Below are 16,598 nucleotides of genomic sequence, written 5' to 3' on the forward strand. Positions count from 1 at the left end.
GTATAAAACACTGATGAAAGAAATTGAAGAAATCACAAACAAATGGAAAGATATCCCATGCTCATGGAATGGAAGAACAAATATTGTTAAAGTGTCCATACCACCCAAAGCAATTTACAGTTAATACAATTCCTATCAAAATACCAATAGCATGTTTCACAGAACTAGGGTAAACAATCCTAAAATTTGTATGGAATCACAAAAGACCCTGAGTAGCCAAAGAAGTCTTGAAAAAGAAAAGCAAAGCTGGAGATATCACAATTCCAGATGTCAAGCTATGCTACAAAGCTGTAGTAATCAAAATCATATGGAAATGGCACAAAAATAGACACATAGATCAATAGAATAGAGAGCCCAGAAATAAACCCATAATTATACAGTCACTTAATCTTTGGTAAAGGAGGCAAGAATACGCAATTGGAAAAAGACAGTCTTTCCAAAAAATAGTGTTGGGAAAATTGGATAGCTCCATGTAAAAAAATGAAACTGGGTCACTTTCTTTCACCATACACAATGATAAAATGGGTTAAGGACCTAAAGATGAGACCTGAAAGCAAAAATCATAGGCAGAGGCAGTAATTTGTCTGATATTGGCCATAGCAACATTTTTCTAGATATGTCTCCTGAGGCAAGGGAAACAAAAGGAAAAATGAACTATTGGGACTAAAGCAAAATAAAAAGCTTCTACACAGGAAAGGAAACAATCATCAAAAGAAAAAGACAACTTACAGAATGAGAGAAGATATTTGCAAATGACATATCAGATGATGGGTTAGTATCCAAATATATAAAGAACTTCTATAACTCAACAGCAGAAAAACACATATTCAATTACAAAGTGGGCAGAAGACATGAACAGATATTTCTCTAGAGAAAATATCCAGATGGCCAATAGACACATGAAAATATGCCCACCATCATTTATCATCAGGGAAATGCAAATCAAAACGACAAACAGATATCACTTCACACCTGTCAAAATGTCTAAAATCAGAAATACAAGAAAAAACAAATATTGACAAGGATGTGGAGAAAAAGGAACCCTCATATGCTATTGGTGTAGTCACTGTGAATATGGTATGGAGGTTCCTCCAAAATTTAAAAATAGAACTAACATGTGATCCAGTAGTTCAGTAGTGGCTGTTTACCCAAACACTACGAGAACAATAATTTGAAAAGATATATGTACCGCTATGTTTATTGCAGCATTATTTACAATAGCCAAAATATGGAAGCAGCTCAAGTGTCCATCAATAGATGAATGGACACACACACACACACACACACAAAAGCACACAATGGAATATTACTCAGATACTTAAAAATAATGAAATCTTTCTATTTGCAACAGTATGGATGGATCTAGAGAGTATAATGCTAAGTGAAATAATTTAGAGAAAGGCAAAAACTGTAGGATTTCACTTGTATGTAGAATTTAAGAAACAACACAACTGAATAAAAAAAAGGAGACAAATCAAGAAACAGACTCTTAACTACAGAGAACAAACTGATGGTTACCAGAGAGGAGGTGGGTGGGTAGATGGATGAAATAGGTGAAGGGGATTAAGATAAACACTGAGTAATGTATAGAATTGTTAAATCACTATATTGTACACCTGAAATCAATATAACACCGTATGTTAATGATACTAGATTTAAAATAAAATTAAAATAATTAAAATTAAAAGAAAGTTGGCATAGGCATGTGTAATAGGAGATGAATCTAGAAAGGTAGGTTGGAGATCTGAAGTTGGAAACTTTTAATGGTGTGCTGTGGCACATGGAATTCTATAGTCTCTGAGAAGTGTTTTTCACATGTTTATGTTACAATGATTTGAAAGGATTGGGCTATCTTGAAAACATTCTATATTTTATGTTTTCTCTGGGAATATATCTTAGAAATTGTACTATAAATCAAGGGAGAAAGAATTACTTTGCAAACATCAGCTTTTCAGACAACCTTTCAGGAGCACATGGTTTTCTTTAAATGCTGTGAATTTGAAATATATGGTAAACTAAAATGACTTTGAAATGTATCCACTGTTTTGGACTGTACTTGACATGATTTCTTTTTTAGCAGAGATAATTGACAGTTAACTACATATTAAATAGACAAACTGTCAGCCGGGTACATGATGCCTTACCTCTGCCAAACATCTTAAGTTATGGTTGCAATTCTTAGGATAAAATACAGTAATCAACCATGTCAATTGTTAGTTTTGGTAGGAGAGGGCAATGTGAGTTAGTAGAATGGAAGTGGGGAAAAATATGAATCAATGAAATACAAAGCAAAAGAATTGGATGCTAGTCTTTCTCAGATTCTGGCTAATTGTATGATTTTAGAGGAGTCACTTTACTTTTTTTGTTCTTGAGTTTCTCCAACTGCAAAATAAAGATTTAACTGAACATTATATATTGCTATTTATGTCAACATTATTGGACTAAGACATCTTTATTTGTTGAAAGAAGATACTATTACTTACACCAATTCGTTTCTAGTGAGTGATCACCATGATCATTTGGCCTATTTACACTAAAACCTTGGTTTGTGAGCATAATTCATTTTGGAAACATACTTGTAACCCAAATCACTTGTATATCAAAGCAAATTTCCCCATAGGAAATAATGGAAACTCAAATGATTCGTTCCACAACTCAAAAATATTCATATAAAAATCATTACAATACTGTAACATAACACAAAATATAAAGAAAAAATAAACAAATTAACCTGCACTTACCTTTGAAAACCTTTGTGGCTGGTGTGAGGGAGACCAGACGGAGGAGAGTTATTGTGTAGGATGACTTTCACTATCACTAACGGAATCACTGCTATCTATTGCCTCAATGGAGTATCTTTCTTTTTGTGCAACGTTAACTAGGAACCTATCCAATGACACTTGCTTTTGTCTCCTTTTGAGGATTTCACGGAAATGTGACATTGCATTGTTGTTAAACAGATGCATTGCTTGCACTGCTACAGCCTTATTTGGGTGGTTCTTTTCTACAAAATTTTGCAGTGTTTCCCACATTTTACACATCTCCCTAATCTCATTTGAAGTGAGAGATTCCTCTACCTTTTCCTCCTCCCCCTTGGCAGATGAGATGCAGACGTAGACTTCTTATAAAATCTTGCAGTTTCGACCACTCCCATACCTCGTTCATACTTCTTGATGATTTCCTTAACTTCCACCGTAATCATCATTGTCTTACCACCTTTCTTTTCAACTTTTTTTCTGCATGGGGGCCATTGTATATGCTCTCACAGATGTTGACTATAGTACAGTATTAATAAACTCTTGTCATATACTGTATTTAATGTAACTGGCAATAAGGCAGCAAAAGAAATGGTCTATACCTGCAGGCAGCCTGACCTAGAATGAAGCAAAGCATTCCTAAGCTTACTCTTGTATGGAAAAGCAAAGGACTGTCCATAGGTGCTTTGAAGTGACAAAAAATACACTAGTGCCAGTTGTGGGCACCTTCCAATGTTATGAAATATAATGGATTTCTGCCCAACACCATGGCTTGAGACTGAGCATCTGAGCATGGGAGATGAACATCCAGAATCCTGCCGGGGGGGGGGGGGAGGGAAGAACCATTGGCTCAGTTGTGATTGTGTGATGTTCAGAGTATGTACTACTTGTATTGCAAAAACATCGCTTATTTATCAAGTTAAAATTTACTAGCAATGTTTGCTTGTCTTGCGGAACACTTGCAGAACAAGTACTCCCAATCCAAGGCTTTACTGTATTTGGTTGTGATTAGTAGAAACAAAACAAAAACAAAAACAATTTTGTTCAATATAGTGCTTTATTGGAAATGATTCAAGTCAGTTCCCAAGATAACTGTCCCCCATTTAGAAACTTTGTTCCAGTCTCCTCATTACTTCTCTTTATTCATTCTGTCAGGTGACCTAATCTACTCTTGCAAAAGATTTCTCAAGTCTACATATTTTAGTTTTGACATCTTTCATGAAATTTGGATTTGAACTTCTAACAACTTTTGGGACATTGTTACTTAGATATCCTGCAGGCACCTCAAACTCAAACTTTCTCAGAATGAAGTCCTCATCTCCAAACAACAATAACAATGATGAAACAAACAAAACCAAATACAGTTCTCTCTTTATTCCCTAACTCAGTTAATAGTATAAGAAGTACAACTTAATATCACTGGTGTTTCCTTCATTTTCCCTAGCCCTTGAACCTAATCAGTTACACATACTTTACAACATCTCTCTCTTCTTTCTTCCCCTTTCATCTCCTACTGCCACTGTCCTTAAATAGGCCTTAGTCATCTCTGGTCTGTTGCAGGAGCCCCCTGAATGGCGTTACTCTTTCCACTTCTGTCTGCACTCCACATGCCTAGCAGAATCATTTTTCTAAAGCACAGCTGTCATCGTGTCACTTTCCTCTTCACAAACTGCCACTGTCTCCATCTGTATTGCTTATAAAATAAAACCCAAACAACTTGACTTGGCATCTGAAGCCTTCCACAGTCTGGTCCCAGACTACATTTCCAGGGATATTTTCCTCTTGCATCCTATGTTCTATATTTGAAACCTATTGGTTCTTTCTTGCCCCTCTGCCTTTGTTGACATGTTGCCTTCTGCCTGCAATGTATTTCTCTCCATCTCTGCCTGGTAAAATTCTTCCAATCCTTTAGCTTGTTATGTGTGCTTTCCTCACATTTTTTTTTTTGTGATTCTTGATTATGAGATCATCTTCATTGATGAGATTTCTTGTTAGACTCTTCATTGCTCCTGTTCATGTGGCTGCCATGCCAACCAGCAGCCACAACCACCGTTCAGCTCTGATCCCACATTTCATGCCTATCACTAACAACGATTCACTGGCAATTCCCATCACCAGCAGCCATACCTAACAGCCATAACTACGTCAAGCAGCCACGCAAGCAGCCATTAGCAGTGGCCACACCACCACCTGGTACCAACCATAATCAGCACCCTTTCTTGCTACCACATTTCCTCTATCATGTTACCTTCACCTTCTGGGCTGCTTCTGTTCATACCCATTCCTCTGCCTAGAGTGCTTCTACCCTCTTGTCTCTCCGAGGCTCATTCTTCACCCAGATTATACAACTCAGTTTTCATTTCTCGGCTTAATCATCGACCTCTCATTGTAAGTTAGAACCTCATTTTATTTGTCTTTTATTTTTCTTTCATGGACTATTACATGTTTTAATCAATTAATTGCAGCCATTTGTTTAAGTTTTGTTAGGGTAAATTTATATTTTGTTCACCACTGTATCCCTCAGGACCTAGCATAGTTCCTGGCTCATAATCAGTGTTCAAACAATATTTGTTGATTGACTCACTGACTGGCTAGGTGACTGTTTATTCTTTGGCTAGTCCTTCCGGGTGTTCTGGTGGTATGGATTAAATTGAACCTTGAGGTATTTCTTTTCCCACTGTCTCCCCAGCCATTGACCAGGGACCTGATATTCCCACTATTTCTTACTCTTTTGTGTTGAGGCTTTGAGGACACCTGTGGAAAAAAATAGTGGCCATTGATTACTACCAGCAAGGAGGACTTAACCTAGATCATAGGGGCCTTTGGGATGGACATTAGGCCAATGGATTATGATGGTAGGGGAGGATGGATCTTGGTAGAGAAATGTGACAGCATAAATTCTGGGGAAGGTGTGTGAAAGCAGTGCCCAAACACTCAGTGTAAGGATATTGATGAACTAGGGTGGGAGTAGGAATGGAGAGAGGCAGTGAGGCTATAAGCCAGGCCCCACTTAGCTTAAGTTATGTGTACATTATTTTGGTTTCTATATGGTAATTTTTTTGCCAAAAATTGGGGCTTTTTTGTGGGAAATAAAAATCCTAACCTTTTATCAAATGACAATGTGAGATTTATAATTAGATAATAGTGGCTGTCTCCTGAGGGGACTGTCAGTTTGCAAATGATTCTCACCAGATTATGGTGGGATCAATAGAAGCTGAATAATTAAAATTCGATACTACTATGTCTCTCTCAATAACACTATGGAGAATGATGTATGACAGATTTAATTAAATTTGTCAGACACCATGGCTACATGCATAGGTCATGGGGGATATTATTAGAGTTATGTATTTGATTTTCTGATGAGACTTGCAATGGGCCTTTTTAACATTTGAGGTTCCTTCTGAGCCCTGCACTATTGTTCTCTGAGAGTGTAGACAAGTCCAGGGAACACTGACCTGACTTTGTGCCAAATGTCAAAATGTCTAAACTTAAAGTGGCATGGTGGAGGTGGCTCCACCTCAAAACAGGTGGCTCTGTTTTTCTCAACAGAGAAAGTTGATTTTGGTGGTAAAAATATCCTAAAAGACAAAAAGCTCCTACTACCTAATAATTGTTTTTTCATAGCATTTTTATTAGCTACTGGAGAGAGAATTCTAGAATAACTCATGTAACTTGAGTTCTAGTCCTAACATCTGACCCACACTAGATTTGTGACCTCTAAACGTCACCTATATCTCATATTCAGAATTATGGAGTGGTACCATCTGTTTGCCTTTTCTGCCTCACAATATTATCAGGGACAAATAAAGTTTTAAGGTGCTTTGTAAACTGTGGTGTACCATGAACATGTAATGTATTGGATCTTATTTTTGCTAATATTGCCTCCATTTGTTCATTCATCAACCCATTCATTTGCTTATTCATTAGTCAACCATCCACCATTAATTCAGTGGACTTTTACCAAGAGTGAGCTCTACATAGTTCTTGTTTTTGAGGGGTGCCATATCCGGTGAGGAAACAAACCTATACACAATCAAAGGCTATAAAGCACTATAAGTATCATGAGTGAATCATGTACTGGTTGTGGGGCACATTTTAGGTCATGGTGAGGACATCAGGAAAGACTTGAAAGAGAAGCTTAGCATGACATGAGTTGTGAATGTTGGGTAGGTGCTCACCAGATAGTTGGGGGGTGCAGGAGAGAGCATTTAAGGTAGAGAGAGCACCATAAACAAAGGCACAAAATTATGAAACGTTCTAGTGTGTTCTGGGAACTCCAAATAGTTTGGTGTGTTTGGAGAGCTGAATCTGGAGAAGCAGGTCGGGTCGTTTCATGAAGTGCTTTGCACATCTTTTGAGGGTGCTGGATCTTTATGCTGAGGGAAATGGGGAGCCACTAAGAGGGTTTAAGCAAGGGAGTGATTTAAAGATATTCGCCTTTGAGTTAGAATCCTCTAGCAGCAGTGTTGAGGGTGGACTGAAAGGGGAAGGGTAGAGGCAGTAAGAGCAGTTAGGAGGTTATTATGATAGTTCTATGGAGCAATGATGTGGTTCTGAATTACAGGTTTAAACTGTACATGAATGATGATTTAATCATTTAAGTGGAGATACAATGGGAGAAGGATTTTAGACAAACTCCTCTTCCATGAAAACTTAGGAATTTCCCTCCAGCTCTGGCTTTCCATCCACTATTTACAGTCTCAGGTACTGGCTCTATCATTCCTTAATCTGCACAAGTCAGAAACCTGCCCCTTTCTTTTTTAAATTTTATTTATTTATTTTTGAGAGACACACAGAGACATAGAGAGACAGAAAGAGACAGAGAGAGAGAATGTGAGTGGTGGAGGAGCAGAGAGAGGTAGAGAGAGAGGATTCCAAGCAGGCTCACTGTTAGCGTGGAGCCCGACATGGGGCTTGAACTCATGAACTGTGAGATCATGACCTAAGACAAAACCAAGAGTCAGACACTTAACCGACTGAGCCACCCAGGAGCCCAGAAACCTTCCCCTTTCTAACCCTTGACATCCAGTAGTCCTGATTCGACCTCCAAGGAGAAGAAAATGAACACAATTAGCGTGAGAAGTGTTTGACAATCTTGTTTAAGTTGGTGGGAAAAGATAGTAGCCATTTTTGGTGCATTAAACATCCTGGCGAGAAACCAGTTCTTTTTGTCTATTGAAGGTGTTGGGGGTAGTGATTTACAGAATCTCAGCTTCCATATAGCTTATTTCCCTCTCTCCGACAGGGTAGAGGTGGGCATGTCTCACCTATTTTTGAATTTAGCAGACACTTTTTTAAAGACCTCTGTCTCAGGTTTACTCTGAGGCACCAAATTCCCTTTGCTCAGTGTCTCATTTATGCTACCCATTTTTGTTCTTTTCACAAATGTTTATGGAATTGGCATCTTAAAAAGGTAGCATAGACAGCTGTGCACATAGTATGATTTCACAGATTCACAAGGTGTCAAACTGGAAGGGGCCTTAGGGATCATCTGTGCCCAGCTCCTGGAAACAATGTGGTCAGAAACGCAAATCTGGATGAAAATCTCTCTTCCATCACTCACAAGCTTTGCGGATTTATGCAAGTCACATAAACCTTCAGAACTAATGTTCCTTATCTATAAAGTAAGCATTGTAATAACTGCTTGAGAGGATTAAGGGAATGACTGATATAAACAGGCTTGAGCACAATGTCTAGCACATGGTAAGAGCTCTATAAATTTTAGTTCCCTTGATCTTCCTTCATTTTATTAATCAAGATACTGAGACTAAGAAACAAGTGACTTCCCCAAGGCCATATAGCTACATAGAGTCCAAATTAGAATACAGGTTTCCTGTTTCCTTATTCATGTTTGTAGTTATACTTAGAAGCTCCTAGCTCTGGTAAAGGAATAGGTAGAGGTGGGGGTAGGGAAGACTTTATGTTACTGTCCTTGGAGATAGGGGCAGAGAAGAGGGAGGGGAGGAAGGACAGGGAAGCCAGTGAAGACAGACTTCACTTCCCTCCTAATTTTGCTAAGGGCTATAAGTGCTGCTATCATCCTAGAAAATGATGTGGTCTCATTTATCATTGATGATTTCTACTAACAAGTTTGTCTGTTATCAGCACACAGGGCTGCTGCAGACAGTGATACCCCTGATCCTTAGGGGAGCTTCCCAGAAACATGTTGCATGATAGAAGGAGTTAGCTGGAAGGAGCAATTACCATCTGGGGAATAATTGAGAAATGATTGGGTTTCTGAGATTGCTAGGAAAAGACACATGAATGAAACCCCACCAGTTGATAGCAAGAAGAATTAACAGTTGTTTCAGAGGGAGCCACCTTGAGGTCATTCAGATATTTTTTCCATATTTCAAATATAATGCCATTGGGTGACTAAGATTTATTTTAAGAGCCATTATTTACAGCTCAAAGCTACAACAAATGGCAATGATGTTGGATGTTTCACATTTGGGTACTACTGAGGTTGTTGCTTGCAGACATTTATTGTCTGTTCTGCTTATAAATATTTAGTTTCATGAATATTCTGACACCATGTCTCAGTTCCTATTTTTCCAATATGAGCAGAGTCAGGGTTATGTCAGTAAACACAATAAAAACACATCTTGATGTTGTTGACCATGAAGCTCTGAGGTCTAGGTGGAGTAGGCTCTCCTTAATTGATTTTATTTGTTTCTCGACATAAGAGACTCTACTGTTCTCCCTCCCTACCTCCCATCCCTCATATTTTATTGTAGGTTATAAATTATAGTTGATAACTTGGTATCCTTCCTATAACAAAGGAACACTGCTGATTTATAGTCAATTAGAAAAGATGTGTCCTTTGAATTTTGTCTCCACTGGTGGGGCATGGAGTTTGTCTGAGTCAATCATACTTTTTTGGGTCTTCTTGGTGTCCAGCCAAAAATAACTGTTAGCTGGCCAGGGTTACAGTTTGGTCTTTGGCTAGTGTCTGGGACCAGGGTTAGCTAGGTGCCAGGGGACACAGTGAAAACAACTGGATCACTTACCTTTGGTGGAATAGTTAGTTCAGATTGTCCCCCAGTTGGACTTTTCCTTAAACCCCAAATAGCATTTACTTATATGATATAGCACCTACCACATTCTACTCAGAATACGATCTTGAAGAAAGAGAGCCAGAACTAGAAGGTAGAGGGCAAAGGAGAAGGCAGAAGGAAGGGAAGGTCAGAAGCAAGTCAAGGCTAGGGTTACACATGGGTCAGCTGTCAAAGGGGGATGCCTGAGGACATCAGGCCCTGTCAGATGGAATATGAGGAAAAGAACATGGAAACTGAGAAACCTCAGGAACAAACCTCACCTACTTCACAACTCTGTTTTTCACAGCTTCTATAGAATCCAGCACTTCTGTCTGGTGGGATTTTAAAAGGAAGTCTTTTGGAATTTCAGATGTGAAATGACATCTGTGATGTTCATTCTCTCCACCCTTGAAACCATGGGCTACTTTTGGAGTGTTAACTACCTTGAGCAATCTTCTGGTCCCATTGGTAGTCAGGACCTTTGCATGTGGATACTTCCAGTCTGGTCATGTAGGATGCTGTTTAACCTGGAGGTCTGAACAAGCTGCCAGGCCTCTCACCTGGGAGAGGACAAGTCTTTCACTGGCTGCTGGATGTGATAATCAGAGAAGGTGAAAGGTCTCAGAGGAAAACCCTTTTAAAGGTGTTCACCTTCAGTGTCACCAGAGATTCATAGTGCAGCTTTGTAAAGAAGACAGGAAATGCCCTTGGTGTCTTCCAGGGGACATGTGCTAGAATGCAGTTGCAATGGCAACCAGTTTAACAATGCTCTGGTGAAGAATCAGGCAGTCCAAGAGGATTGTGGCTTAGGAGTGAACTAAAATATTGGGTCCTAAAACCATCCTCAAAGCTTGTTGAACATGGGAATGCCAGGGCCTTATATGGAGATTTTGATTCATTCCATCTAGGGTGGGGCCAGGGAAGCTGTGCATTTAACAAGTGCCTCAGGTAGTTCTGATGCTATTGTTGCTTGAAATTATTGCAGTAAGAATTCATTATTTCAAATTCTTTGAATTGGGGTTTGTGGTCATTCTGATGTGAGTTGAACTGAAACTTTTGTTGGGATCTTTGATGAAAGGGTTACTTTAGCAGTGGAACACTGCAAACAAATTCAAAATAGGAAGAACAGTTTACCTGCCTAGAATATTCTGATTCTAGAACTAGGTATTTGCAAGCACTGTCAGACTATTGCTTTTAGTACTAAAAATTATTATTCTATGTACATTTCTGATAAGTCTTTTTCTTTCTTTGTGGTATGTTCTATAAGGGCCTCTCACATATGATGTTTGCTTTTCCAAGTTTAGGTTAATATTGAATGACAGAATATAAATCTGCTTCTGATTTTTTTTAAAGTCTATAATTTAGATTGACTGGATTGACCTCTTCACAGCTTATTTAAATGACTAGTTTTTGAGTATAGTAGAATTACAGATCATGAAGTAAGGGGTATAAAAGGGAGATCAGTTGTTGAATTGAAGGAAAGATGGACTCCAAATAAAGGACTTTTGTGCTTCTTGATATAGAGATCTCTACTAATATCCCCCCTCAACAAAATCCTATTTTTTTAAACTCAAAGCATTAAAAAGAGGTAAGGAGAGAGAAGGGGCAGAGTGAGAAAGTAAGAAAAGAGAGAATCAAAGAGATATCTAGAGAGTCTGAACAAACTTCTGAGGTCTTTGGATTTCTTTTTCTTTGGTGATGGGGACTTGTTAACTTTCTCCAACACTGACTTCCTCTTACAGTCTAGACATGGTGGGGGTATATAGGAAGATATGGAAACAGAGGAGTAGACAGCCCAGTCCCAGCAAATCCTCCACAGCCCATTCTACAGCAGCATCCTCATACTGTCCCTGCACCATCGCAGGTGTAGTACTCTTCATATATAGTACAGTAACCCGGTTTGCTGACTATTTCCCTGTCCCTATGCCAAAGCTCATAGACCCAATCAGCAATTTGTTTTGCCTTTGGCAGAAGCAGTGGAGACTAGTGTACATATAATTAGCAGGCAGCAAACTTAATTATGAAATTATGGTCCCAGAATAGAGAGGTCTGATTAAATAAAAACTAGGGAATTTGGAGCCTCAAATAACACAAAGTTATGGAAGGGACAGGTTGTGGGGTATGGATGTTTGGGAAGCTATCAACTTTCTCAATTCCCATGTATCTCCACAATCTACAGGGAATACATAGCAAAGATGAGAGATATATAGAGTTGGGGAAAAAGTATAGTTTGTCATATTTGGCAGTCATAGGTATTTTAGTCTCTTTTCTTTTAATGGTACAAATCATAGCATTGTTTAGGACAGTGCTTCTCAACTGTAACATATATAGGATCTTGTTAAAATACAGATTCCAGTTCTGTAGGTCTGGGAATGAGTCTAATGTTAAGCATTCCTAACACTGCCCATGGTATGGGTGGGGGAAATTGGGCAAGGCTTCAAGGAAGACATATGTCTTGAGCAGGGCACTGAACAATAAGATCAGGTTTAGACAGAGAAGAGAGGCTACATTGGTGCAGAGGAATAGGAGAGACAGTGTGAAATAAGGGCACTGAGGATGGGGTAAGCCTATGTGGCCAAGACGTTGAAAATCTGATCTTTCTTTGAAGGACAGAAGTCTCATTTGAAGAAGTAGGTAAAGATATGGTTGGGTTGGGTAGGTGAGGGCATTGCATGGAGGAGAGTCCTGAATGCTGGTCTAAGAAGTTTGGGCTTTGTCCTGTAAACAAACAGAGTCAGCAAAGGATTTTGAGAGAGGAATAACACTTTAGAAGCGGTGCCTTCAAATGAACTAATTTTATAGAGGTCCACAGGATGGATCAAAGGGAGGATAACCTTAGAGGAAGGTAAAAGATCAATTTCACTGACAGGTGTGAGGGGATGAGGCCCTCAATCAGAGTGGCAATAGAGTTTGAAACCAAGTCATCAGACTGGGAAACAGCAGGATTCTGTGACTGATTGAAGCTCCCCCTGTGTCTTTCTGACCCTCCTTCAAATCACCTCATTCAGAAGGGCCAAGAGGCTGTGGGGCCAAGTTTATCTTACGAGTGCATTTTTGAAGCTCTTGTTAAACTCCTAAAAAATCATACTGTGAAGTGAGATGGCTGCAGTGACTTTGTGGGAGAATCAACCCTCTCTTATATTGCCAGAGGGGCTGAAAGGTGATGTTCTAAATGGTATATAAAATTCTGAAAGGATGGGACAAATGGTTGCCAATAAGCCTTGTGAGACAGTAACTACCGCTGAAACACAAGGCTGTAGTCAGACCTTGGAGAAGCTAGAAGTGAAGAAGGCAATTTAGACTGGATTTTGTTTACAACATATGTGTAATTGGAGACCGTACTGACAAGAGCTCGGTTATAAATATAGATTTCATCCAGAAGCTATTTGAGGACAATGCATGATATGCTGTGGGAATGAAGGGTTAAGAGGAAGAGAACTAATTGTGGATTTTGTGCATTCAAGATTTGTGAGGCCCACAACCGATTGGCTAAATGTTCCTCTGCCTTTTCCAATACCTACATTGTGACCTTACAGCATGACAATCATCCCTTATGTTCATTTCATTCTGAAAAGTGACATATGCCCCTATTCCTGGGCTGTGAATTTAACATAGCATCAAAAAGCCCCTTCCCCTGTCTGTAAGTCCCTCCAATCATTAGTCTGCCATAAGGCCTGAAATGTCCACTATGTAAGTCACTGTGAAAACACAGGGCCCTGTGAAAATGTAAGTATGTTAAATGTAGAGGAGTAACTTCAGTAGAGATTGTTTTTACTACCTCCTTAGCATAGAGTGAACCTCAAGGGTAGGGGGTCATAGGGCAAGTACGTTGTAAGGGGAAGAAGGGAAGTTCTGGATGATGAGATATTGTTGGGGAAAGACTCCCCAATATACATGTGGGTGGTATTAGGTAGGTAAGGGCCACTGCTGGGTGTGGGAAGATGAGGGACTTCTGTCAACTTACTTGTGTTCCTGGATCAGTTCATACAAGCCCCACAGCTGAGGAGCAACAATCTTTAGAAAGTCTTGAGGTCTGATAAGTGACAATTTTCTATTGAGGGGAGACTGATGATCTGTGCTTGCCAGGTATTAGACTTGGTATCTTGTCAGGCATTAGACTTTGGTGAGAAGAGTATTAATTCATATCATAGCTGTATGTTTCTGATGGGATGAGAAATAACCTGGTACACTTTGATGGAGGAAATTTCCTAACCCTGAGACTAATATATGTGAATATGCCTCCCTAGATTCCTTCGTAGCACCAAAAGGTAGTACTGAAGGGAAATTTTAGACCATGAACAATGTGAGAGCTCCCATTACCTGACAGAGTCAGCATGTGATATATATTCATTGAATGAATGAACAAAATACAAATATAGTGAAGAAGGCACTAAATTTAAAGCTACAAAGTCTGGGTTCAAATTTCTGGACTGCCATTGATAAGCTGTTGGACCTTTGGTAAACTTTTTTCTCTTGGCCTCATTTTCTTAAGATTTAAAATGAAAATAGGGTGCTTGGGTGGCTCAGTCAGTAAGTTAAGCGTCTGACCAAATTTGGCTCAGGTAATAATCTGGCTGTTGGTGAAATTGAGCCCTATGTTGGGCTCTGTGCAGACAGTACAGAGCCTGCTTCAGATTCTCTATCTCCCTCTCTCTCTGCCCTTTCCCCCCACCTTTCTTTCTCTTCCTCCCTCCCTCCTGCCCTCTCTCTCTCTTTCTCTCTCAAAAATAAATGAGTAAACATTTAAAAAAATAAAATGAGAATAATGATACTTGCCCTCTCTCTCTTACACAGTTATGGGAAAAAGAGTATACAAAAAGAAATTTTCTTTTGGAATCCTCTAAAATAGAGGTGTCCTCGGCTGACCAAGGATGGCCATTTTGGTGTTTGCTAAGATAAAGGTGTCTCTGGAGCTCAATGGAGGGTCACTAGAGCTGGCCTCTGCCACTAGGTGTATCCTCTTACAAAGAAACCTCTGTGCTGTCCAAATTCCAATCCCAAACTCCTGTGCAATCAGTGTACAAATCAGATTCCTGTTCTGCCTGGCTGGCCTGCCTTCCTGAGTGACAGAGACAACAGGAAGCATTGTGGGCTTTGTATGCAATATATTGGGAAAACATCAATCAGAAGGCTGTGATGTCTCCTCTGCAGAGCACAGTCATCCCTTCAGAGATGAGAGCGTCATCTCAGGATATTTTTTCTGTATCCTCAACTGTCTCTATGATGACACTGTCCCAAGGGAGAGAGTGAGGGGACAGGAGTAAGAAAAGAGTGGGGTCTCCCTTGTTCTCTCTCTTTCTCTTCCTCTCCCCTCACCTTTGTGATTCTCAAGGAGCAGTTGGTTTGGCTTTTAATCAGTTTCCTCTTTGTGTCCCTCTCCTTTCATTGAGGTTACTCCTCACCTTGGGCTCTGCTCAGTTGATATCAAAGGAAGCTCCTTCACATTCCCTTTCTTAGACACATTGTGCACAGTCCCTATTTAAATGGATGCTTTGTTCTCGGGGTTAGGGGAGAGAAGGTGGGATGATTTAAAAATCCTTCTGGGAGTCCTTGAGGAAGCAGGCTGGAGTACTGTTTGCAGAAGTCAATAGGCTTGTTGTAAGCAGGCATTGTGTGTTCTAGCACAGGCTGCTGAAACAAATCAATTTCAATTTACTTGTCCAGCAAAAGGAGCCATTATTTAGAACTGAATAGCCAGAGCTCCCATAATATATCGTGAAAACTTATTGTAGTTTTTACTGAGAACTAGCTTATGATGAAATTATTTGTTTAGAAGCAAAGTGTGGATGTTTACAGAATATAAATTCTGGAGGTATTGATTAGAGGCACTTGAAGAATGAGCCACATTTCTTTTCTAAATGTGGTGGCTGGGTGATATTCATCTGACATTGATATCAGAGTACATTGCTGGCTGGAAATCTGGTGGGATCCTTATTTTGAAGACAAGCACAATTAACACCAGGGGAGAGTATTTGCTAGTTAGAGAGATACAATAGTTAAAGCTGAAGTTCATTCACCTTTAAAGAGGAAGTTGGCTCATAAATTTGGCTTCCTTACATTTTCCCTTACAAGAATGTCTGTCCCTGGCTCTATATTTTATGTTAGTTATACGGCTTCATATATTACCAGTAAATTGTTGAAACTCCCTGTAGGAGTAACATTTAAGGCTTGATTCACTGAAGTTTTATGTTTCCCTTTTTGCACAGTTTACATTGAAAACAACAACAACAAGACATTAGGTTTGAGATGTGATTTATGCCTCTCCTCCAAATTGGCTGATGATATATATGTTTTTTATTTATCAGGTTTTTTTTTCTCTGCATCTTTTGTAACTTCTGATTACTGCACTTTTGGGGAATGACTACAGTTTTTACTGTCTATATATAGTGGTTTTCTGTTGAAAGATGTCTCTCTACATCTTTCATCAATTTAAGTTTTCATTGTTTTCTACAAAGTTCAGATGCCTATTGGAAGGTATATCAACACCAGGTTCTTTTGAGTACCTATTCTGTGCAGGTACTTTGCCAGCCCCTATGCCTTTGCCACCATTGGGGTCTAGCAGAACTTTGGATCCTGTTTAGTTGACTTAGTTGGGTAGGACACTGGGCTATAGAGGAAGGACTGATGACAACTTAATACAAAGCCCTTAGTACGTGGTGGTAACCTAGAGGTTGTTCTTGCCTGACTTGTGGAGTCCTGCTTATGCTTGCTTTTCTCAAGCAGTGGTCCCCATCTTAGCTCCCTCAACTCTTCACCTTGAGTGCTTTGTCAATAGTACTTACATGGAGCTTGAATTTAGTGG

This window comes from Panthera onca, chromosome X (assembly GCF_046562875.1).
Source record: "Panthera onca isolate mPanOnc1 chromosome X, mPanOnc1 haplotype 2, whole genome shotgun sequence".
Taxonomy (NCBI): domain Eukaryota; kingdom Metazoa; phylum Chordata; class Mammalia; order Carnivora; family Felidae; genus Panthera; species Panthera onca.